The sequence below is a fragment of the Dermacentor silvarum genome, chromosome 11 (assembly GCF_013339745.2).
Source record: "Dermacentor silvarum isolate Dsil-2018 chromosome 11, BIME_Dsil_1.4, whole genome shotgun sequence".
Taxonomy (NCBI): Eukaryota; Metazoa; Arthropoda; class Arachnida; order Ixodida; family Ixodidae; genus Dermacentor; species Dermacentor silvarum.
Window position 1 is genome coordinate 90023026 of NC_051164.1, and position 26948 is coordinate 90049973.

The 26948-nt window shown below is 49.9% G+C and overlaps 1 protein-coding gene across 2 annotated transcripts in view; it reads right to left on the reverse strand.

Annotated features, from left to right (window-relative positions):
• The window catches only part of LOC119433313 (uncharacterized), a 233416-nt gene extending 207337 nt beyond the window's left edge, over positions 1-26079 (reverse strand). For both annotated transcript variants that reach the window (XM_037700460.2, XM_037700459.2), the window contains exon 1: positions 25914-26079. The gene's annotated coding sequence lies outside the window, so the exon portion shown is untranslated. The remainder of the gene's footprint in view (positions 1-25913) is intronic.
• Positions 26080-26948: the final 869 nt, after the last annotated feature.

The following is a 26948-nucleotide window of genomic DNA, read 5'->3' on the forward strand; positions in this document are numbered from 1 at the left end:
CCTGTAGCACTGACACACGTGCTAGTATAAAGTCCCCATCCGTTTGCTTCCAAAGCGCGTTCCACCATCGGCGTTTCGCAGAAAACGGACAGCTAGGCACGGCGTTACTTTCCGTCCAACTCGGTGTAGCCGCCTTATCTGCTGTACGCATGCTGCGGACGCAAGACGTGAAACAATCACAGGGCTAACGACCGCTGCAGGAAACCGGTCAGAAGCGCGGCTGGACATTAAAAAAAAAAAGAAAAAAAAAAGCGGGATGGAGACAAAGAGGCACTAATTTTCACGGCGCTTCGAGCGCAGCTCCGAACGACGTGACAATAGACGCGGCGTGTGGCGCGCTTATCGCAAGGCGGACGTGTTTGTAATCAGTAGAGACGACGAAGGGGAAACCCTAAAGAAAACAAACGAGCTGGAAGAAGAAGAGGATAACCCCGTGGCTGGGCACAGCCACGAAGTATATCTCTGCCCCTCTCCTCTCTAACCACGGCCTGCGTAGCTGAACGGCAGCCCGCCTCTTCGAAGGCAGGCGTCCACACGCATGGTCAAAGGGGGGCCAGTAAAACGCCAACGCCTCGGATTCAAAAACCGATATCGGGATATCGTCGAGAAAGTAGACTGACTATTTGCTACTGTAAATGAGACCAACGATGGGTTGAAAGTAGAAGTAATCGCCAGTTCGTTGAGGGGGCGGTGCAGCTTGTACAGGCCGAATTTACTACCGGGAGAGAGAGAGAGAGAGAGAAAAAGCCATCCTCTTCTTACCGCAATCACTTCACCCCCACTGCTGACGTCGCAAAAGGAAACGCGCGAGCAGGCACAAATGCACGAGAAGCCGATGCCCGAATGTGCATCGGCTGATCTACCGTCCCGAACTGAACAGTCCTCTCATTCGTCAATTTACCAGTCCGCGCGATTGCAAAGCGGTAATTCCGGCTATACATTGTTGCTGCGAGGACCGCGTTCAATGCAAGTTGTTCTATGACCATGTGCAAAGGTCTGAAAACAGCGCAGGAAGACTATGTAGGGACACCAGTTAACTTCGATGACGCAAAAGGTCTACCATCCCCGTATACAACCCTCCCCCCCTTCACCCTATGCGCCGAGCAGAAGCGCGCCAAGTACGTTCGCGCCTTGGACGAACAGATCTCGACCGCTTAATAAACGGTGCCGATGAATATCGCGTTACGTTACGCGGACGGCAATTATTAGCACTTGAGCTCTCCCGCAGGCACAGGTCGGTTCTCCGTGAGACATTCACGCTCGCGGGACCGCTGCCAATTGCGTGGAGAAACCCCCTTCGCGCGCCGCGGACAGCCGACGTCATCGCGGTACGGCGAAGACGGTATAGAGGCCGTCGAAGACGCTTCGCGCAATCGACCGCCCCGAAGCCGGTTCCGCATTTATAACACGCCGCAGGCGAGCAGATCCGGTCGGCATCACCTCCAGCTCGGCGGTAGAAGCGTCACAGTTGCGCGAGCAAAGATAATTGCACTGCACACGGCGACAGCCGCGAACTGCGCAGTCCGAAACCGGAAAGAAAGCCCCCGTCGCCGAGACGTAACCGAGTCGAAATATATAGAGATCACTAAACGTCGCGATCAGCGTTGCGGCGCGCGATTGTATCGATAGTGTCCGCAGTGCACGCTCTAACGTGCACCGTCTTTGCTGCGTGCTCGATCTTATATAAGACTTACTGATGGCTAACCTTACGTTGCGCATACCACAGACAAGACTGCGTACGTTGAATTGATACAGTTGGTACGAACTGACTTCATTGACACAGTGCGACAAGGACAAAAGCGCTCGCGTGGTCGTTTCTCGCGCGTCTTTTTTACGGTTGTTTGTAGGTGTTAAGGAAATCACCGCAAACAAACACGGCGCATGTCATCGCACACATTCGCACGGAGGCGATCACCTATCGATATACCGTGCATAAAGCTTACCGCGGCGTTTATTTAGTGATCTCTTCCCCAGCAGCATAGAAAACAGGGCCAGTGTTTGCCCAACATTGGCCCTGCTATTAATGGCGATCGGGCTGTTTCGACGTGGCTACGTTTCGGCGACGGGCTCCCCCGTTTCGGAGTGCACAGTTAGCGGCTTCCGTCCGTGTAGTGCAACACGGAAACATACGTTAGTAGAAGCCTTGCATCTTTCTAGGCAATCCTCAAATCGGTGTTGAACTCATACCGTTGGTCACCCTTTGAACTGCACGATGTATACTTGGAGGAGACGGTATAGGCAGAATAAGCGAACACTCGTCAGCAATCGCTCACGTTCCTATCTCAGGTTCACTCATATTCACCAACACTCAATCGCGTTCAGTCACTCACATTCAATCGCAGTCACACAATCACACAGTCACAGCCATTCAGACTAACATAAACATGATTTTGCAAAGGGGCGCGCAGAAGTGTTGCGGAAAAAGGAGACCACGACAGGAAAGACGCTTATGAGCCAACGGCACATAAACACTCACATATACAGTGCTCACGGATTGAAACGCGACAGGCAAATTTTGGGTAGAACACTCTTTCTGTGCAATTACTCGAGAGTACCATGGCTTGTTGCTTCGAATGTGGTCACGAAAGGTGACGCGGACTCTGATTTAAGCGTACGAGTCGAGATTGCGCCGATGTCACACAAACTACCGACGGTGGAAACAAAAGCATGCGCATTGGTTAGGCACATTCATGCTCGCCCACAGCCACTCACGTTCATATACTAACGTGCAGTAAAAAAAGAAAAAAAAAGAAAAAAAAAGTCACCGTCAGTGAATTTCGTTCGCAATGATGGTAACCGACACTCACTCCCGTCAATACTCACGTCCAATCACATCTTTCGTCAATCACTAACGCTCTATCTCGTCTGTGAAGCGAGTGTGGAGCCACTAAACATGAGTCCCGCGTAGTCACTCTGACTCCGGGCGACTGTGCCTGTCGAAGTTCTGTGCGTTGTTCTGCGTACGAAACTCGTTTTACGTGCGCAGAATAACTAATTAACTAACTGACTTTACCAACTTTCTCAGCTAGCCCTTCCAATAGTCAAACTTCCCATCCTTCGCAGCTCATGAAAAGCTGAATGAATACGTTGTTTTCTCGAAGAAGAAGAAATAAGACGACGATGGTTGTGAGTCGCCCGTCTGTTTCTCCTGGAACTTAGAGATCTCGACCCCTTACCGAGACACGGAGTCTATACACTTGTCCTCGTCATTCATCAACCCAGAAAGCTACGGATGCTCTCAACGCATTTCTTTTAAATCAACGGTCCTGAAAAGTCGCTTGTACGCACATTACAGCTACTACGGCGTAAATGAACTATCTACTATTCGGCTTATCCTTTCTTCTTTTAATCCGGCATCCCCTCTCCCCCGTGCAGGATAGCAAACCGGACATCCGTCCGGTTAACGTCCCGGCCTTCCATTGTTTCTCTCTCTGTTTTGAGAACTAGATTGCACAGTGACTTTATGAATGTGTAGAAATAACGAGATTGTTCCTGGCTACCTTGTTTCCCGCTTCTTGCGTGATAGCGGAACGGCTAGAAGGTCTCACTATGTGACAATTCACATATTCGAACGTACTGCGTTATCGGCTTGTACGTCCCTATGAGGAAGCGTACCTGATAAGTACTTTGCGCAACACATCCGCTAAAGGAACAAGCGATATTACTCGGATATTACTCAGGGAATGAGGCCGAGACTCGCCTAACACCATCAGTAAAAGAAAGCCACAAAACATCTCACGTAAAGGATGTTAAACGAAAGCAAGCAGCAAGAAAAAAAGGATGTCACATGGAAGAGCGGGAACAACAGAATTGGCCTATAACTAATCGCGAGGCGAGCTGTACAATTACGAGGAAGCAGGTTAGGGCACGTAACACGGGTGACCTCGACGCGGCCATCGATTGTCCGCGAGGACCCGCCTACTGGCCTAACGCAACAACGCAAGTTCCATTATACATACGCGCCAGCGCCTACTTACAAACTATTAGTGAGGGGGCTTACGTCACACACGGCAAATCCTCATCCACGGGAGCAGCAGCTCGCGCATCTACGATTTGGGCGCACTGCCGCCTCACTAGAAAAACCGTACAGCGCTGTAATAGTTACGACGTGAGCGCTGTGAAGGCTTAGAGCGCGGAAGAGTGCCACGTTAAATTAAATTAGATTCTGGGGTTTTACGCGCCAGAACCAGTTCTGATTATGAGACACGCCGAAGTCGAGGGCTGCGGATTGCTGCGGGCTGCGTGCTCAGCCCAATAACCGATCAAACGCGCTTGCCCCCTTTGGGCGGCCTACAGATATTTATTGCTCAGAATTCTCGACTTTGCCCACACCATCCGTATCACAGCTTCATCTGCGCACAGTTCTCGTCAGAAGTAATCGCACAGTAGGCGAACGAACTTTATTTTTTTCTATTCTATTTTGACAACGCAAACAGTGCGCAGTATCGACGATGCTTAAACCATGTACGGTATAGATCAATAATTCTCAGATCGGTGTACGGCGTACACCGAGGAAGGAATCTATTGTAAGAAAGAAGAAGAAGAAAACGTTTATTGTTCAAAAGCATTTTGGTGGAATGGTCGGGAGCCCCTTTAGTCCAGGGCCCCACTAGCCTCGGCCGCCCGCTTGACCTGTTCTATGAAGGACTGTTGAAAGAAAGAAAGAAACATAGCTACCCGTACACTGTACGCAGCAATCTTTTTCTTTGTCACGCGCTTTGCCAAAACGACACGCATTTTGCAGATTCATCTTCGAAAAGTTCTCGCAGCAGACGCCGGGCAGGAGCGAACGCGTATATGAACGCCTTCGGAGCTACGGAGACACGTATTGATCTAGGGTTCGCTCGCTTGATTGGGTGACGACACCTGCAGGTCTAGCTTCAGTACAGCGTTGCACGCATACGGAGACAAGAGAGACGGGACTATAGGCCGGGGGAGTTCTCGCTTGCGAAACGAGGCGACACGCGCGCACACAGACGGGCGCGCACGTGATACGCTCGCCTCGCGGCCGCGTGGCAAGGCTGCTGCGCCAGTGCACCGAAGGTCGATCCGATAGGAAGCCGATCGCTCATCGATGCAGGACGCCGGGGCAATCACTGCGCCGCCGCCGCAGTCGGTCGCGAGAATCCAGCGCAGTACGTTTGCCGCGCGCGAGGCCCCCCCAACAACGCCGGAAGAGTGTGCGTCGCCCGAGGCTAGCTCCCTCTGCCGCTGAAGCAACGTTCGCGTGTACGACGAAATGCGCATGCGCGCATAAACCATCCGATCACTCATATGCAGTGGAATCTCGTTGATACGGTTCTGCAGAATACATTTTTCTGAATACGCTTTTTTCTCCTTATATACGATTTTTTCTTATATACGATTATTTTCGGATAATACGATTTTCTGATGATACGTTGTACTTTCCGGTTCCCGCGAAGATCGTATCAACGAGATTCCACTGTATACGACGAGACGCCCCCAACAAGCTCCCAGAAAGCTTCCAACACGTCCCAACAGGTTCCGACACTCCGAATAGTTTTATGCGCATGTGTACGCTACATTTAAGCGAACTTCAATGTGCATAAAAAAAGCGATTGATCATACGGCTAGTTGTACCACCAAGACGTCCAACAATCATCCAACGAGCTTCCCTCGGCTTTCGAACAGTGCGAGTCCGTCTTTCCCTGCGCGTCGTCTCACGGATGAGACGGTTTTCCACGCCACGTGCCTCAGCCACGGGTTCAAACCCGAGACCTCGCGCTCAGTAGAGCACTGCAATGAATGAGCCACCACATGCGGGGGCAACGGCAGCTTCGATTGGTTCACTCTGGTACAGCGCTAGAGAGAGTCGCGTACTGACTATGACAATGAGTGGACTCTGACAATGATAATCAGTCTTCGTTAAACATACTTAAACGTTAAACAAAGAAAAGCAAAACAAAGAATAGAAGACGCTCGCATTGGAAAGCTTAAGAGGCCGGAATCAAGTGGTCGGTTCTATACAGAAAGTGCTCGTCGGTGGGTTCTGCTTTGGGCACCGACCTTTTTTCTTCTTCACCTACCCGTTTTTCTATGGCGGTTCTGGGATGCGCGTTCACTGGCCGCTCGGCCGCGGCCGGCCGACTCCAACACGAGGGTCGTGCCTCAGGAAACCGGGTCCCCGCCACACAGCGCAAACTCACTTTTGAACGCGGCGACGGCGCGGTGTGATCCGCTGGCCACGACTTCGGGGCTCGCGGCAACGGCGACAAGACGACGACGCGAGGCGTCGTCCCAGCCATGCACGAGGGACGAACAATGCGTGGTGTCAGCGGCAAATGGAGCGCGTGGAAGACGTGCGCGTCTATCTAAAGAAGTCTACGGCCGGCGTCGTTGCATTCGAGACTAACGCGGGCAGCCACGTATAGCGAGTTGGCTGCCACATTGGGTCTCTCCTATTTGTTTATTTCCCAAGCATCCAGTATAGCGCCAGTCTGACGATGACGTTGAAAGCTAGAATCTCACGAATATACTTTTACGTAATCGCGCGAAACGTGTGCGTAAATACCGACCGATCCATCTAAGACTACAGTCGTACCAGTCGTACCAGCTACAAAGGGTTAAGGGGAGCCTTAAGACCCATTAAAGCTCCGAGAGAAACGAGCAACTGTATTTCTAACGCGTCATCCGACGGTGTGGATGCATATACTCTAAACGCATATACAGCCGCACCAAATAGGCACCCAACAAACTTCCGAACAGTTCACAATGGAAACCCGCGGGAAATATGACGGAATTGCTTTTTTGCACGACTAGTCGTAACGATAGGTCGAGGCCGTTTCTTACAAAGTATGTTAAGTGCTGAACAGACGCGCAGGCACCCGAGGATACCTTAGATGTAAGTTCCACATTGAATTAGCGCATGCAGTAACATGAACGACTCTAGAAGAGCGCGCGACTGCGGGCCGTATCGTGTAACATCCAGAAGCTACAGAACACAGCTTCCCGTTCCAGACAGGCCGTAAAATCAAACCGATATCAAACTCGCATTATGTACAGTGCGGTCGGTTCACTGTTAAATGGAACACATTACGTGTTTGTTTCTCGCCTATATTGTTCTCTAGCTCTCACTTCTAGTTAGTGCGTGTTTTTCACCTCTGGTAAGTTAACAACCACAACGTTTTTGCAACAGATGACTTGTGGTTGCTGGCTCTGGCACTTTTCTGCACCATTGCGGAGCGCGCACTCACATAGATTCAGCCAGGACTTGTAGCTAGAGCGCCCCCCCCCCCCCCCACCCCCCCTTCCCCTCCCAAGTGAGAGCCGCACAGTGGGGTGTTAACAAGCGAACCGCGAACCGCACAACGCTACGACAGACAAGAATCGAAGGCTGTACCACAGGCCATCCACTACATAGTACGAGACGATGCCAAGCAGCTATTTTAAGCTTGCGTGTACACTATACATACGTGCCAAAAGGAAACAAGCTATACACGATCGCTCGTTGTATACCACGTGGTCGAGCTGCATGAGCAATTTCGCGCGCTCGGCAAAAGACACACGAGGCAAAGCAGGGTCGAGACCGCGGAAATCGTACTTTTAAAAAGCAACACGCCATGTTCACATGCGGGGGCAAGAAGGAAAAAATAATTCGAGCCGGCGCTCGCGGTCCTCCTCGTGTCCACAAGCGCGATATTCCTTTACCACGACGCACGCTCTGCCGTGCTCTCCCGGAGCTTTCTCCAACACCTACACCGTGTTTCTTCGCGCGGTTTCCGTTATGCTCCCTCGAAGACTCCGAACACGATTCCAGCGACAGAAAAACAGAAGACACCAAAGCCTATATAACACACGGGCCGCTACCGCCTCTACGCTTGGAAACCTTTCCCGGTATGGGCAACAGCGGTCAGCAGTCATTTCTCAAAGCGCTTCTCCTTACACGCTTACATTTATACCCGCGTCCAAACGCACTCGCGCCGTTTTTCTTACTCAGCGCGGCTTCCTCTAGTGTCAAAAAAACGACGTCACGTGCTCTTCCTTCGACGCGACGCGCGAACAAGCGGTCGTACTTCGCGCCCTTTCCGCTTTGTTTGTCCAACGCGCCGCGGTCAAGTCGATGTATGTAGCGCCCGACCGCGCGTTATACGCACACGATACGCACAGGGTCAGGCACGATCTGCCTTATGGGGCCGTCCGTCCATCCTCCTATAAGTGCTCGCGCGACGGGAAAGGCAGCAATCCACCGGGCGCGCGATCGCCTATACCAAAACCCACCTTGTCATCTTCCGCCCCCTATACCCTCCCCCGTCCCATCACTTCACGTTTTACCGCTATCACGAGAGAACAGCGCGAGAAAAGTCACGCAGGCGACCGCAGTAGGAAAAACTTGAGTGGAAAATCGAGAACAGAATAAAAATGGCGCACATTATCCAACGACACACAATGAGAGACACACACTTCATATAGAATACGCACGCCACTTATCCATTGCCGTGCGGCACGTCAAGGCGTGAGGCTGTCGGGAAGAAGCCAACCGTGTTGTATTGGGTACATCAGCCCTGGTCGACCTCTGAGTGACGCCTTGTTCCGGTCTCGCCTATTTCTAGTCACTACCGCGCGTCCCTATTCGATGTGCCATGCTCCCAGGAAAATGCGGCACGCAGTTTGGTATCAGCACGCGCTACTATGAACCGTCCCGCTATATAGATCCAGACGCTGTATTCTGTTGCCTATTGAATCAGACCGATCGCGCTGGCCGTTGCTCTTGTTTGTTGACTGGTCTTTAACACACTTTCTCGGGGTCCCTTCTGCGCCCAGTACACATCTTACCGTCTCCAAAAAAGCACGCACGCGAAGATGTGTCTGCAGTGAGCGACGAAGACGCGTTTCTTCTACTCTAGTGATGCCCAAAAACTCTCGAAAAAAAAGCTATTCTTGAACACACGCAAGACGACCACACAAGGCGTGAATACTACGCAGCGATCACGAAGACTATCGCCCCGACACACAGAAAGAAAAAACAAAAGCTAGAAGAAGAAGCCCTAACAATACCTTCTAACTGATTGCTGCGGCGCTTGATATATATATATATACACACTTCTTTATTTACCTCCTCTGTCTGGTACGTTTTACTATTCGCCTGTGTGCTATTTAAATAAACACCCCAGTCACGTTCGCTCGCTATTCATTCCGTACTTCGCAAGCAAGGCGTGACGCTAATGAAAATTGATCGCTCCCGATTTATTCCTCCTCATAATGGCACGTGCGCCGCTCCCAGTTCGAATAACCCAGAGAAAATATACCAATAGCGGCAGGGCCTCGTCCAAAGGTCTTTCGACGTGAAACCAGATGAACCCCAGGTCACGCCACCGTCGTACACGCGAGCTATCTCTTAATATGGAACCTGTCGTAGTAAAACTAATGTGTAAGAAATGCGCTTGAGCGTCGTCTGTTCCTTCAGTGGTGCTTATTGCTATAGTGCTAGTAAAAGCACTTTCTCCTGCGAGTTTCACTTAGAAAATCGGGTGACTTCAGCAGGCGATTTCTCCAGCTCTGACGTCAATCACTGCGACAGCAGAAAGCTCTCGCTGCGGACAGCGCCACCTTCTGTTCACGAACCAAAAACAATCGATCATCATTCTTTCCTGCCACCGTTTCTTCACCTTTCGTCGAATGTCCGTCGCGTACTTCCGACTACCGCAGCTAGGCGTAAGTTTATGGACGTCAAATCTACTGTCATTTGGTGCGCGTCAGTTGGATACCGGCGACAGCTCCATGGTAGCATCTCTGCCTAAGCTCGAAACATCCGGAAGGTTACAGGGATGCCGACTGCTGTATATTTAAATTGGTATTATCAAAACTCTGTCCCCCTTAATTATGTCCCGCAATTTTCCCTTTCTATTTGCTTTTTGTATTTCATCAAATCAGTTTCATCAAACAAGTTTATTATTATTACAATGCAAGTTTATGGCAGCATATAAAATATACAGACTTGTTTTTGTTGTGCGCGTGCGTTTTGGAGGCAGCCTGACGTCGACGACACATCGCTATAGGTGGCTGTCACCAACCTACCATGAGGCGTGCACACATACTATCATTATCATTACCCCTATCGCTTTGTGATTACGAAAGCGAATAAAGTGCATTGTATTGTAAAACATTTAAAGATCCCTTCGAAAAATAAACGAAACTGAATTTAAAACAAAAAATTACAAAAAATGACAATGCAATGAACGTGGCATTAAAGTTTCATACTACTACGTCGCTAAGTATAACGGGTTTATTACACGGAAGGCGCCTCAGATCTGAACTTGTTTACCAAGGAACGAGCGGAGTTGTACGCTTCTGACACCAGAGGGCACAGCGCACCACTAGCGCTCGCGATATATACTGCGAGCACGAAGGCGCACGAGTTACGCGCGATTAGACGCGACTTTACGTCCAGCAAGTTGCGGATGTAAAATATGAAGCAGTTATACCGTAGAAAGTGTCGCACGTCAATTACAGCTGCCCTGGGGAAAAAACGCGCGAAGTGAGACTTCCGTGAGCGCAATACTCGCGTAGCTTCCGCCACGTTACCCGCTACATAGTAAACCGATTTTACACCCTTAAGGGTGTAAATTGGTCAGCAAATTTCAGTAGCCTGCATCATTTTTCACTTCGATGCTGACTTCCGGAAGCTGTCTCTCTCTTGCCGGTTTCGTCAGAACGGGAACAAGAGCTAATGATGGCCGCTGTCCACTTAGCTGTCTATTTAACCGTCTACTGCGAGCGTTGGAACGCAGCCTTAGTTTCGTACGTACACTGTAAACCGATTTTACACCCGCAAAATCCCTTCAGTGAAGCGAAAGGAACGGTTCGCGTCTGCAGACCTGGACGTACACTGTATAAGCCGATTTTGCAAGGGTGTGAAATCGGTTTACACTGTAAGTACGAAACTAAGACTGTGTTCCAACGCTCGCAATAGACGACTAAATAGACAGCTAAGCTGACAGCCGCCATCTTAGCTATTGTCCCCCGTCCTGATGAAGCCGGCAAAAGAGAGAGCTTCGCGAGTCCAAAACGATGCAGGCTGCCTTGCTAGAAATTTGCGGTCCAAACAAGATGGCGACTGAGCATAAGGCCTGGAAACCCGACGAGAAATATTGTCCTCTCACGGGAAAACGTGGTCACGTTTTCTCACGCGCTCAGGGCAAAGCTACGCTGTGTTTCTCGGGGGCTCACACGCAATGAAAATTAGAAAACAGCAATAATATGTGGTCTTCTTAGCTCTTCATCGTCGAAGCGAGACGGTGCCAGATCGCAGAGACGTCTTCGAAATGCGTTCCATTGCTTGTGTTTGAAGCACTCTTCCTTGCAGTCAAAGTATATTCCTCTACAGCGGCCCGAACTGGTACACACCCTCCGGTGTTCCTGGTATTCTGTAGACAGCAATACGCCGACGGACAAGCTAAAAACTACCGTATACCTCACTGTCGCTTTTTCTAAAATGCGCTGTTTTCTTTTAGGAGAAACGAGATCGGGCAGACCGCTGCGACCTGGCATTCGCAGAGGACGCGGATAGTGCGCTGTTAACGTGAGCGTCCCGCTCCGCTTACGGCGTGAAGAGGCGAGAATGCGAGGGGGCGGGGGGAGGCGAAAGCTGAAGGGAACGCGTGGGCGCCCCTCTTTGCGTCACGCAGGCTCTAGCGTGAGCGCCCTGACCGTACGTGTGGGTGGGTGGACCGTGGAACACACTAACACACTTGACGTGGCGGCTTGCGCGAGCCGTGTGATCCAGAACTTAAAGGAGAGAGCTTTCCATCTGAGTGCAGAGAAAACCTCCTTCGTCTCCGGACTGTTGCACATTAGTATAACGTAAGATGCACGTGCTAGTGGTTGAGAGCAAGTGGCGGAACACGTAGGTCCAGAAGTGCGCAAAGGCCGCCTAAGGAGCTCTCTCAGGAAAGATATGTATAACCACTAGCCTCCGAGATCGGCACGTGCGCGCCAGTCGATCTCAGAGGCCATGGCCATTTTAACACGCATTATAATTGCAACAATTAACAATGATAATGCGCGAGCGAAAAGACTAGTTGCCTTGCAGTGTTCCGAAAGCTATGCGTGCTTGGAAATCTAGAGAGACAGAGCGTACGTATAATAAATGACGTAACAAGAACGTTTCCCCTTTGTTAAGCTCACGTCGCGCAAAGTAGACAAACACACGACGCGGAAAAAGAAAGGACCGAGAGTATAGAAGCGGCACCTTTTCACACATTTTGTTGGCCGAAAGAGTATAAAAGTTAAAAATATGTAAGGTTCACATATGATGCCAATCCTAGATTGTCGACGTGTACGACCATGACTTCAACCTACGGTCGCAGATGCCAGCCGAAGTAACTGCCGGTGTCGACATCAGCGCACAGTGGCACTGCAACAAAAGTGCCGTTACGTCGCTGTAAACATGCGGATGTGACGTCACACGATGTCATCACATCCTTCGTTTCGGTAGAAAGCTCGAAAGCTCCGCCCACGGCGTGAATCCTGTGCTTGTATAGGGAAGCGGCTCCGAAAGAGAAGTCTCGCATCCGCATAATGAACGGCGGCCACTGCACTTCACCAAACAGACGCCTATTAAATATACCTTCAGATCTGCGCGGGGCTTGAATAAATGTAACGTACACCTTTTAAAGTGCGAAACTAGCTCCATCACGCTAAAACGAGAGAAACAGAGAGAAACTCGCAATTCCGGAGCCCTTATACCGCATTTCACGTGCATTCTCGGAAAGCATCCCGTGCAGTCATTAACGTTTTTTTTTTTTTTTTTTTTTTTTAATGAAATGTAGTCCAGGCAGTCTCCACCGCGTCGGATACTCAAAAAGCGCACCTGGTCATACGCCCATTACTCGGATATAAACAATTCGCTGTCAAGTTACTCCTAACACCTACGTGCATGCATACAGGGAGGGGCCCAATCTACGTTCCGGCTCAAACTTGCAGGTTTAATTACTCGGTAAAAACCAACTCACTCTGAAAGTCGAGAGCGCCCCCCTACGAGCCATATCTCTTTCTTTCATTTTTTTTTGCTCTCGCCCCGCGTGTCTTTCGCTTCTCGGCAAAGGCGTTCTCGGAACCAACGTCCTGAAAAGGACCACTTTCTCTAGCGCGTACTCCATAGGAGACAGGCGACCTCGTACACTCACACAGTCACCTAACTGCATATATATATACACACACGCACATCGCGATTCGCCAGGAGACGCCAAGGCGAAGAAGCTCCGACTCGACTGGAGCATTCAGGGCAGCAAAAGCAAACAGCAGCTCGCGAGAGATTTCTAGCGCTCTCGAGCTTTTGTACGCCTGTCGCGGAGATGAAAAATTTTGAACACACGGCGTGCCCTGCTTGCTGCCATGGCTGTTGTCTGGCGATGATTTACCACTCCGAAACACCTCACTCCATTCCTCCTCCTCCTCCCCCCCCCCCCCCACACACACACACACAAACACCATAGTTACGGTAAGGTAAATACATAACTAGCTCAAGCACCGCTTCGAAAAAAGAGAGAGAGAGAGAGAGACTGCGTTAAACGGCAGCCTATATGCTATCTGGGATGGCATGGCATGGTAGCAATCGTGCTTGCGTCAACGGACAGAGCGGTCCAAGTTGAAAACGCGTGGCATATACTTTATGTCAGTCTCCAAACCAACGACGTTCTAAAACAGAACTCTGGCGTACGCCTCAAAGTACGCGCGGAGCTACGAAGGAAAAACCACACGTGTGGGTTCCGCGGAGAAACAGCTTCAAAAGCGCCGATGTTTGAAACTTACAGATAGCGATATCTTGAACGAATGGGTGCACAACGGATGGCGTAATTGACGCCAGTCTCGATCCAAACGGGACGACATTCCGAAAGGGAAAGTTGTATGTAGCACGTGCTAGTACACCACGTGACTAAATAGAGCGGTGCATATTAGGCGAATGAGACAAACGCTACACTGTTCCCAGCCGTCTTGAGTTATTCAATTTATTTTTTGAAGTGTGATCAATTAGCTAATTAGTTACGTTTAATTATGCCGATAATGAAATATTCGCTTGAAGGCATAAGTCGTACTTGAGAAGTTGTACAGTAAGCTTAGAACCATCACATGAAGCTGTTTCCATAACGTTATCTATTACTGGTTTCTTTTTTTATCCTATGGCGAGGAGGAGGGGGGGCTGCGAAGAAAGCACGCGAATAATGAACATAATGACGTCACTCTGCTCTTGCACGCCTAGGAGCTGGAACTTTGGTTCAAGTTACGTGGAACACCCTGTATACCTTGAATGGACTTAGCCCCCAGGAAGATAGAAAAATTCATGTGAGCTCGTCAGACAGACAGCAATTATAAGCTTTGCAGATGAAGAATTCGCCCTATAGTTCCGATATCAATCCCGCTATCGCCGCCTTTCCAGGCAGTCGTACTAAATGGGTCAAGCGGGAGGTTGGGAAAATGGCGGCGCGAGGGCGAATTGATGGGAAACTCGAAGCGCAGGCACTTTTGTTCAAAGCCAAACCAGTTCTACGGAAATGCACAAAGTGGCGCAAGATTGATGGGCGGGAAAGTTAGCATTCAACCACGCGATAATATAGGATGAGGATGCGCAGGAAACCCCATACGGGTTTCCTTACGTTAGAGAGTTTAACCCTTCACAGAATACTGGATTATCAGAGACAGCGTAGGACACCAAACATGTTGTCCTTAGGTGCCTGTGATTTAGACAATTTAGACACTGCTCTGCATACGTTCATTGAAGCGTCCAGAAGGTTACGCTGTTAGGGTACTGGCCGTGGCGTACTTTATTCTTTTTTCTATGTTTACGAATGAGCCCTCAAAAATGTTACGCCAGTGTGGCCGATACACTTCTTATGTATGAGTTATGTTTCGAGGCAACAACAACAGCAAAAATATCAGCGGCTATCCTCCCTGTCTGTCCCGTCTGCTAGCCTCCACCTGTAAATAAACGCGCATCATCCGTAACAGTTTACTATTCTAAAACTATCGGCCAAGTTCCAACTCTATTATTATAGTCACAAACGCGCGCGCCATGTGGTTGCCGACTTGCCCTTAAGTTCAAACTACAGATTCCAAGCAGAGCGTCCCTGTAGGATCCAAGGGGTGTGAAAACGCGTATTAAACGATCTGTCGAGTAAAGTTGCTAATCCATGCACGTGTCGAGTGAAACGACCAGTTACACAACACTATGAAACATTTGTTTGTCCTCCAAGATCCGCATAACGTTTTATACTTCAGTCAATGCGCTCAGGGCGCGCAGCGCGACTGCTCACGTAACGAGTCGTCGTTTCCTCTCTTCGTTTTTTTTTTTTTTTTTTTCCTTCCGCAGGAAGTAAGATGTTCTTCCTCCACCAACGAGGCCGGCATTACGCAAACGCGCTCACAAAAAAGAATCCCACGGTTGACCGCTCCGAAGAGCAATCTCGTTTCGAGCCAACCGTTTTCCTCACTTCTACATATCAACTCAGAAAAACACAGTTTCGTGCAAATCTAGGTCCTTGATTTCAAGCGAGAGACGCTGTATATACGGCAGCCATCCAAAAAAAAAAAAAAAATCCTTCGCCCGCATCGCCGTTCTTTCTCATCCCTTCGTTATCGCCCGCGACATCTAGGGACGGCGGGTGCACTTAGATAAGCAGCCTTTCAAACTACGCCGAGGGCCGCCGGGCCGACCACGATACGGACAGAGTCTGTGGGTACAGTGACTCTCGAGGCGCCCTGGGAGAGAGCAACGTACCCTCCCACAACTACCCTCTCATGGAATGCCACAATACTGTACTTACTCGATTCTATGCCGATGCTAACCGTTGCAGGATGAACACAAAACCCAAACCTGGATTCGGTGTAGATACTAGGGTGTGTGCTAAAATGAAACAATAGAATATCGAGGATTCTAAAGTCATCTTGGGAAAATTACTTTGAAAAATTTGTATCAGTTTGGAAAAATGGCGCCACACATAAAACAAGGACACGAAAAGTGTTCGTATTTTTTCTGTGGCGCGCCATTTCCCAGAATGAACTCGTATACCGACTTGCCCAACGGTCAGTTCTTCATATTCGAAAGTCAGTCGCAATCTCGCTCGAGAAAATATATTTAGACACGAAACTGAATTTGGAGCAAAAGTGTGTTTTCTGCATTTCTTTTCCTTTTCTGTGGCCTTAATGTATTTCTACGCAAAAAGAACTAGCCGGCGCCACTTAGAGGCGGCAACGTCTGCTAAATATCTTAGCTTGCTCACTTTGATTCTATTTCGCCATGAAGTGTACATAAGATTAAGAAGAACGTTACTAAGTGGAGAGCTCCGGATTAATTTTGACCTCCTGAGGTTGTTTAACGTGTACCTAAATCTAAACACACCAGCACTTTCGTGTATTTCGCCTCCCAGCGAAACGCAACGGTGGTCCGCGGCCGGTATTCGAACCCACGACCTCGATCTCGGCAGCGCAAACGCCATAGCCACCGAGCTATCACGGCGGGTTGGATACTTCCGAGGCCAGCTTACTCGCGCAAATACGGTAACGCGTATACGGGAAAGGTTAAGCAGAGAAAGAAACGAAACGAAAAACAAAGGGAGAGGACTGAAAAGACTGCCCAGTAAAATAAAGAAAAAACGAGCGAGAGGCAGACGAGGCAGAAAACAGAACCAACCGGACGCGGTTTTCTTTACGCGCGCCCCACCGGAATGCGGTCCATTTTGCCAACTTCCCGAAACTTGGAAGAAAGGAAAGGGAAATCCTCCGCGCCTCCTCCCACCGCTCGCGTAGTAGTAAACTGTACCACGCCAAGCGAACCGCGCTTCGCGACACGCCTGGAGCCTTTCCGCATTTCCGGAGGCATTTTGCCACGCTTTCGGAGCCTGGCCTAGAGGGCGAATCCTCATCTCCTCGGTGCGTTTCCTTGTGGAGCGTCGTCGTCGCAGTCGTCGTCGACGGTGGGTAGTCCGTTTAGAGGGCGACACGACGACTGAATCGATCTGCTTATTAATGTGCCCCAAAAAGAACGGCGTACACAACCTTCTATAGTTTGGTGCACAATGAAGAAAACAAAAGACAAGAAAGAGATCAAGAACCAGATACTCGTTACTTAGAGGAATAACTCAATGCTATATATCTTTACAAACAGAGGTCTCGAATAGGAAAAAGTCGGCATTGTCGATACCACTCACGGTGTTAAGTAAACATTGCGACCGAATTATGGAACTCAGGTTACGAGCTATAAAACACTTGTACCACCGCAATCGCCCGTCCGGGAAATTAGAACGTTTACAGAGTGAAGCTAAAGCGGACATTCAATATACGCACGAATACACTTTTGCAAAAGAAAAAAAGAAAAGCAGCGCACATCAGTTGTCGTTTATACGAATGCGGTACAGGCAAGGTAGCTTTTATTACATAATCCATTGATGATCACGTTTTAAAGCGATTTGGGGGCTCCGACACATGTTGCGTTGCGGCAACATTTTATGTCGAACCACGCCGTCGCACGCCGGCCTTCACCACCGCACGAAAACCGTTTCGGAAATCAGCGCACGCATTCACAACACGCACAAAAAGAAAAGAGTTGCGGAACTCTTCGTAAGAGCGAATGCCATTTAATTGTGATATCGGACACATCATTGGCGAAGGCGGCCCCGCCGATGGAAAACAGCTCCTACGAACGAACAGCTTCGCCGTAACGAGACGACTGCGCGCAGCCGCAGAAGGCGTGGCTCGCTAAGGACGCTCGCCTCCGCTTGCAAACGCGTTCACTCAGCAGTTAGCAGCTTGTTAGCTTCTGGACGTCGCCTAATTGCTTCCAGACAAATCGAGCGGATCAAGCTGTCAGTGAGCGCCGTGGGTGCTACACACCTGCCGTCAAATAGCAATCGGTATTATTGCCTTTCAACGAGGCCATCTTTCGTGACGCACCGATCCCTTTCGCCGCGGCTTAGCTCTAGGGCCCATGGCGCATGCGCCGCCGAGGTCCCGGGTTCGATTTGCGGCTGCATTATTTACGATAGTCGCGAAATGTTAAAAAAAAAAAGACAATCGGTGCACGTTAGAGAACCTGTGGCGATCAAAATCCGCATTCCCCTACTACGGCGTCAGAATGAGGTCGCGGTTTAAGCATGTAAAAGCCCAGAAATGTATGCTTCCCGTTCGTCGCAAGGCAGCAACGTGTGCATCTATAGCTGTTGCACTGTCTTATCGGGAGTCACCGTCATTTGCCGTAAAACATTTATACAAGGTTCGCATTCGCACGTGGCAGATTATTTATTTATTTATTTATTTATTTATTTATTTATTTATTTATTTATTTATTTATTTATTTATTTATTTATTTATTTATTTATTTATTTATTTATTTATTTATTTATTTATTTATCATCGACATTTCCCCAGCACCTGCAACGTCTGGACGAGGTTCTCACGTGCCTTGCCAATGCTGGTCTCTAGCTCGACGCCATAAAGTGTCATTTTGCAAGCAAGATGATCAAGGTCTTGTTCATACTGTGAGCAAGGGTGGTATTCGAGCTGATACTGACAAAATTTCGGCGGTGCTTCACTTTCCTCGTCCAGAAAAGAGCAAGGAACTACGCAGTGTCCTTGGCATCGCTTCCTATTCATACGCGACTTCGCCTGTATAGCTGCTCCTTTACACCATTTACTTCGTTCTGGTGCTCCCTTCGTGTGGCCACCGGAATGTGAATCTGCCTTTGACCAGCTTAAGGGCGCCCTCACATCTGAACATGTCCTGTGTCATTTTGATGAGACTGCACCCACACTCTTGCACACGGATGATATAGTGGCCATGGCATCGGTGCTGCGCTCCTCCAGCGAGACAACTCTTCGCATGAGAGAGTCGTTGCATATGCCAGCCGCGTACTCACACCTGCCGAGAAGGACTATACCATCACCGAGCAGGAGTACCTAGCTGTCGTTTGGCCCGTACAAAAGCTACGCCTTTATCTCCACGGCCACCATTTTACCATCGTTACGGACCACCACGCCTTATGCTGGCTTTTCACACTCAAGAACTTGTCAGGACGTCTTGGTCGCTGGATTATTCGTCTGCGAGAATATGACTTTGAGATCATCTACAAGTCTGGTAAGAAGCACAAAGACGCAGACGCTCTTTCTCGCCGCCCGCTTCCTACAGCCGCACTCATCAATGGCTCCGCCGCCACCTCCAGTGCACGCACTCACTGACGTCTCTTCTACGGCGGTTTTGTCCTTCGCCGCTCTTGATCATGTCACTTCGGACGACCATGACTCACTTTCGTCTCAACAACTCGCCGACTCGTACTGTGGACGCATTATAGACCACCTCCGTGTAGCTTCGCGCCCGCCTAACGCCCGGCTTCATCGACAGCTGACACAATTCAAGCTGGAAAACTCCGTGCTGTACCGCCGCATCCTTCATCCTGACGGACGACGCTGGGTGCCCGTACTAGCTCGTCGCCTTCGTGCGCGTCTCCTTCAGGACTTTCATGACGATTTGACTGCTGGCCACCTTGGCATCCAGAAAACGTACGACGTGCATAAGAAGTCGCTTCTACTGGCCTGGCCTGTCTAGCAGTGTGGCGAGATCTCACGCCGCTTCCTGCTCATTTGTCCGCGTTGAAAACGGCCAACACCAGCTCCTGCCGGGCAACTACTACCAGTCTCGTGTACTGCGGAATCGTTCGAGGTTGTTGCATCGATCGCTACGGGCTACTTCCCATGACTCCCTCCGGTAGTCGATGGATAGTGACAGCCGTCGACAACCTGGTGCGCTATGCCGAAACAGCTTGGCTTCCGAAGTTGCTGCCTTCATTTTTTAATCCATAATCCTGCGCCACGGCACCCCTCGTGTCCTTCTGAGCGACCGCGGAAAGACATTAACTGGTAGGCGAAGTGCTCAGAGCCTTCGGCACCACTCACAAGACTACTTCAAGTAATCATCCTCAGACCAATGGCCTGACTGAGCGGTTTCATCATACGCTCTCTGGCATGATAGCCGCCTATATTCAACCAGATCACAGAAATTGGGACACAATTTCGCCATTCGTCAACTTCGCGTATAACACCGCCGTTCAACCGCACAACCGGTTGCTCGCCATTCTACCCTGTTTATGGCCGTTCACCCAGTTCCTTTCTCGACGTTTCTTTCTTCACTGCCCCTGTCAGTCCATCTCCATCTTCCTGCGAAGAATATGTTTTCCGCCTCGTCCATTGTCGCCACCGTGCCCGCGTCAACACCGAAGCCAGACAACAGGACCGCAAGGATCATTATGATGTATCTCATCGCGTGGTATTCTACCAGCCTGGCGATGAAGAGCTGCTCTGGGGACTAGTTCACAGTCCTGGGTTGTGCGAGAAGTTTCAGTTTCGGTTTACTGTCCTGGAAATGACTTCTCCCGTTAATTGTCGTGTGACTCCTGTTGTTTTCTCAACTGACCGCCGTTGCTGCTCAACCGAAGTGGTCCACGTTTCCCGTATGAATCCCTTCACGCGGCGTTATTCCCGCTACAAAATTTTAGGCCGCAGCCAGGATGGACGCTCTCGCGCTGGGGAAATTAGCGTGGGCATTTGTTGTTTGCACTTCATCATCTGTACATTATCATCATCATGTGTGCGCCCTTCATCTTCATCGCGCGTTCGGGCGCATCATCAGCGTGGACTGTGCCGAAGGCTGTTCATGCCGGTTGTTTATGCCGCCCTCCGTCGCCGTGTCTCTCGGGCTCAACAAAGGTCCGCCCTTACTGTGACGTCACAATTTTATTTATTTATTTATTTAATTATTTATTTATTTATTTTGTAAAGACGTTTATTAGGCACCAGCCTTTTGGACCGACCGTTAGTTCAAGGCCCGAGCTCTCAGCACGAGCGGCGTTTCTCGAGGAGAACGCAGGAGGGATCGACCCACTAGAAAGGGCTGGAGAGCATGACCCACTATGGCGTTCGTATCCTTCGATACAATTTATTTATTTAAAGCAGACGAAGATCACCTACGGCAGGTTGCGCCATTCTCAAAATTAAAACAAAAAAAAATCAATTCTACGTTTTACGTGCCAAAACCGGGAACTGATTAAGAGGTACGCAGTAGCGGGGGGACTGCGGATTAATTTCAGACCCCCTGGGGTTCTTTAACGTGCGCCTAAATCTAAGCACACGAGTATTTAGTGATTAATTACAACGTTAACTGGATAACGCACTGCGATTTGTCGCCAAAGTGACGCCCGCTATCTTCGCATAACTCAGCTAACACGACAGAAGCGAAACACTATTTAGACGCTAACACTATCGATAAAAATAAAAATGGAGAATAATAAGGGACTAATAACATATTTTAGAACATAATTTTTAGAACATAACATATTTTAGAACATAATTTAGAACAGAATAACACAATTTTAGAACATTATGTAGTACATCTTTACCGATAAGAAGTTAACTGTAGGCCTGAACAGACACCGTCAAAATTCATGACGTCACGGTAAGGGAACTTCAAGGCGGCGGCGCCACTCGCCTTTCGTTCTTGAGTCTATTCTGGCTTAACCCGACACTCTCACAGAAAGAGTTTGGTATTGTAGACGGGTAAGTTTACTAACCCAATACAAGTCATTTATACATTTAGTTTCCGTCGAAGACGCACGCCCAGAGCAAAGGCTATGCGCTGATATAAACACGTGAGGTCCTCTCCGTATCACTCCGTATCGCGCAACCTGCTAAACCAGCCCGAAGTCGCTAGAAAAAAAAAATTCACGTTTTTAATAAAGACTTAATATGGTCTGCACGAGTGGCCTGCGCGACTGACCGTGCCAGTACGGAGGGCCTGGACAGAACCTGGGATACCGGTCGAACGAGGTTACCAGAGAAAAAAGCGATATTTCGCAACAACACGTGTTGCTGAAGCCGAGTAGCAGTGAAGTCATGCCAGCTCTACAGATATAAGATTAGGAATGCATTTTTTTTTAGCTAATTTTGCGGCGGATATCTCGAAAGTAGCGCTTAGGATTGCTTGAAAGCAGACGTGACTTCACTACAGCTAGACTTCAACTACGCAATGCAACAATAGCCTAACATGACTGATTAAAACATAATTAGCACATTGTAGGCAGTTAGCCCGATTATCGTGGACACTTTTGCTGCTGATAACGTACGTCTGGAAACGTATAGACAAGCCGTGAGAACGGCAGTGGCATAACAGTACCTAAAACAATCCGTACAAAACGTGTTCAATCACGAGCAGCGTCGTCAGCCATTCCGATACGGAAGGCAGAACATTCTGTAAAGGCTATAGCTGGCCATCGCCGACAAGGCAGGGTATGCAGTCCTGGCGAGAAGCGAAAGCGAAGCAAACAGACCAGGCAGCGCGGTCGGTATTTTGAAAACATCGCGTATAGTTCCACACGGAGAACGTGATGTCCAGTGCCAGCACGCGTAGTATTCTATAGCTGCGTCTGTGCAGAGACCATCCCTCGCGACTACACTGATTGGTGACAGACCATTGTCAGAACAAATCGTTTGGTATGCCGACCTCACCAGCCGTCGCAGAAGCGGGCTACGAATGCATGGTTAGGGCTGATTCACACTAGGCCGACACGGCACCGATTTTGGTATGCCGACTGTTGGCGACAGCGTTTTCCTTCCTCTAAACCGTTGGCCACAGTATTTTCCGTCCTGTAAACTGCCGTCGTCAACAGTCGGCAGACCACAATCGCTGTCGTGTCGGCGTAGTGTGAATCAGTCTTCACAGTTCTTAAAGGCAACAAACCTAAGGACTTTAGCACTGACTAGTTATAACTGCTATACTGAGCTGCGAACTGCTCTGATAATGTACATGTGCCGTGTCTGCCGCTCTCTCTACGTGCGCCTGATCTTTCTGTTATGCCACCCAACCAGAAACCTGTCCGTCCGTCACGTAAGACAAATGCAATGGCTCATGCACACCCCCGTAGGCGAGCAAAAAATGCAATGGCTCATAACCCCGTAAGGCTGAGGCTACAAACGCTCAGCAAAGTGAAGCGAACAGTGCATACATTCTTTGGAATCACGCATACAACACACAGAGCAGCATATGTTTCAACAAAGAACAAGCTAGAAACAAGCATCCGAACCATCAATAAAGCATTGAATACGCCCCCTCAACAGTTGGGTTGGTTTTGCAACAGCTTCGCTGGACATTCACTTTCGCAGGTTGATAACAGCCGATAAGGGTCGGATCGAGTCCGATAAGAGTGATAACAATCGATAAGGGTCGGATGTAGTCCGATAAGGTTGATAACGACCGATAAAGCTTGATAAGTGTTTATGCTGGTCGGATCAAGTTTGACAAGATTGACAATGACACCGCGCTGCGTGGAGATGAGCAAGTGGCGCAATGCTTACGCATAATAGACGACTCCAGTGGAGTTTCTGCGTTAACTTTTCTTATACCCTCATCAGCTCCCAGTGTAGGGTAGCGAATCGAATGTTTTGTTCTGGTTACCCTTCCTGCCTTTCTGCTATCTTTCGTCTCTCCCGTTAGAGTATTTCGCATTAGAAAGAAGACATGTATATCTGCACCAAACCTGCCCCGAATTCTGTGAACATTTTGCTAGTAACCACACGCTGTCACTCTCATTCCCGAAACTCCACACGCCCCGAGAGACAGTTTTTTTTTTTTTTTTCTAACCCCGTTCACAACACTTTGAAAAGATACACCGAGGAATCGAATCCGGCGGAAGGAAGTTGCAACAGTTGCGAAAGTAGAAGAGACAGTATGTTGGAAATTGCGGCGTTGGAAATCCGAACTGGAGCGTGTAGAGATATGACCGCGTACGTAGGCCACGCGGTCGAGATAAGCCGTTGGAAAGCGAAGCCCGACAGCAACCCTCAGACGACATACACGCTGCTAATACAGTTTCAAACGAGGGCACCAAACCAAATTTGTTGGGCACGCACAGATCAAGCGTGTAGACACCTAATAGGTCCCGCGCACATTCGGGATGAGTACGTCGACGTTGGGGACAAAGCTTCCCTTGAGAACGCGAACGTTAAAGCGTCAACCAAACATAAAGCTACTCCGAAGCGAATAAACCTGGCCACGGCGTTCCAAATAGTTTTGATGAGGTACACTGTTAGTTTAGAGCGGCATCGAAACTATCAAAATATATTGTACGACCTCTCAGCTTGACACAAGCACGTCAGTCGTCGAAAAGCGCCTCTGCGCATGGCGTTTGAACGACTGGTGAAGAAGGCGGACAGTATTTGTGATAAATTTCTAAGCCACAAGATGCGTGAACGGACTTGTGTGTCCAGGTACTGAAATCTATGTAGAACGCCTCGTCGCTTAGAAGCTGCGGATAACTATCGAAGGGAGGCCAGGTTTATTACGGGATCCGGGCGATAACAGCTCGACACTTCCAGGCAGTGGTTTAGGAAACTTTCGAGCAAGACTGTACGATTCGTGAGACTGCCACATCCACGTCAATCAGAAAGCACCGCCGCTGCCCGGCGACCATCGCCGGCGGCGGACGTCCGACGATTTCCAAATGTTCCTCCCCAAAACTACGACACTAATCATCGAGGGAGCAACGGCCGGATAACGATGTTGCCGGATACGACAAACGTTGCAGGTCCTGCCTTGCCCCGCTAGATTTTGTTCTGCGACAGCGGAACACGAAAAAAAAAAAAAGAAAAAGGAAAAGGAAAACGAGAACCGCAACTCGAGCTCGAAGTCGGCGGCTTCGACTGCCGCGTGATCAAAGAACGCCGAACGGCCCAAACGCTCCGTGAAACCCCACCGATGTCCACAGCTGTGCGGCAGCTCGGCATATTGTACGGCAAATCCGGGCAGGCTCGGCGCGATGTTTTCCACGCCCACGTCGTACAGAATACCGTCGCGGACCCCGGGTTCGGAGAAAAACGATCGCTAATGCAGTAGGCAACAGCTTCTTAGCGAGGCGGCAACACGTGGAACGGTCGCAGGCGAATCCGTCGGCCGAAAGTTTCGTCGCCGAAACGGCGCGGCCGCAACCTTGGAAGGCCGCGAATCTTAGCATAAACTTAATGACTAGATGAGGGTCTATGCGACTCGCCGAAGCAATTTCGTAAACTCATTGCCAAGTCACCCGAGAATACAAACGCGCTGCCCGGCCGAAAGAAGTGATGCACTCTCGAATGCACTACTCACCTACGCAGATCTACTCCGAGCACGAAAAGGCGCGCAGGGTGCCTCATAAAAACCGAAGGAAAAATCTTGTCTCCCCAACCCCCGCGCAGAGGTCTTGCAGTGAATTGCTAATGTCCTGTCTTCTCTTCGACGGGCTTGAATTTGTTCCCGGTTACGCGACGACGTTTTCAAGGTTGGACACCCTAGCGACCGGCCGGCATAACCAAGTCGGTAGGTCGCGTGCTCGACGGCGCCCGAAGCAGGCAAGACGGCGGGCAAACCGGAATCTTTGATATCTCGTGCGGCGTGCCGCGCGCTGTTCGGCCGGCGTACGTCCGTCTAGCCAGGCCGCAAAAGTGGAGCATGCCCGACACGCGCCGAGTTCGTTTATACTGGCGATTTCCGATCTCGCCAGTCCGCGGTGCCTGCGAAAGAAAAAGCCGCGACTGCCGCAAAGGCCAACCCCCGCCACACGGTTTAGCTAGTTTTCGCGCTCCCGGGCAAAGAAGCCGGTACGATCTTTACAGTCTCTCGCGAGACCCAAAAATAACCACGGGAAAAAAATGATGAGAAGCACGCTGGCTTCTGAGGCGTGTACGCAGCTTTCGTTTGCCGTCATTTAATCGGCGAGCCACTTACTACAGGCAGCGGTAACCGCGTGACAGTAAGTGTCCAAAACTAGGAGGTGTCAAACACACGCCGCGATGAAGCGGGCGGCCGGAACAGCCGCCGGCGCGCAGTGGCAGCTTTCACGATGAAGCCGGCAAAAACGTGCCGCACACAACACCGCACTACTCACCGGTTAGCTGAACGCGTATGTCATACTGGGGGCGATCCGCAGGCGGTCAGTGTAAAGGTCCCGGGGCGTGTCAAAGGCACAATTCGCACGATGGGAAACGCAAACACGGGCACAAAATAGCGCACTGACGCGAACCACGCAGACACCGAGCCAACGACTGAGAGGAAACGCGCGCCATCGCCCGTGGCGACGCCTCGCCGCAGGGGCGCTAAACTCGCGGCGACTGGGGCGACCTCTGACGTTGACTTTGGAATACGCCGCTGTGGCAAGGCGGCGCTGCGGTCTCGACCATCCCTGCATTGGTCTGGCTCGAAACTCCCGCACACACGCGCAGATAATGCACATTTACGCTAGCCATCAGCATTTGCGACGTGAGAAACATTTACGAAGACACGATAGGGCAAGAGCGTTTGAATAGTTCTGAAGGTAACGTTAAACATTTGAAATAACTAGAGCTTTGACAACATGGCGGCAGCTACGCTTACCAAAGAGACCCAATGGACAGATGAGAGCAGCACGCCGAAGCAGACGACGTCAACCTCACAGCCGCCTGGAGCGCACGCCACCCTTCCCCTCTGCATTCCTGCCAAGCAGAAACTGGTTTTTCTTTTTGTTGGTGCTTTTGTTTCTGTCCTTGGCACGACCCATCTCCTTTATACCTGCCTCGCGACTGGCGGCGTTTTTGAAGAAAGAGCAGAAGGAAATACTCGTTCGCATTTCTTTTCTGTCTAGTACTTTTTTTTTTTTTTTTTTTTTTAATTTCACGCTCTTTCCTCCCGTCCCGGATAATCGGCTCCTCGCCGCCGGGCGCATCTGTCCGGAGGCACTTCCAGCTTAGTAAAACGTCTTTTTTTCGTTATTTCTGAAAAGCTCGAAAAGGACTGTCCGCTTGACTGCTACATTTTTTCCCCCTCCTTCGGTACGCCGGCTCTGATGCGCGATTTGCACAAGAGGCAAGCAAGCCCCCGTCGTTATTAGGGGCGTCATCGATGTGAGGTCTAAATTTCGTCTAACCTCTGCGTACAGAATATTGGC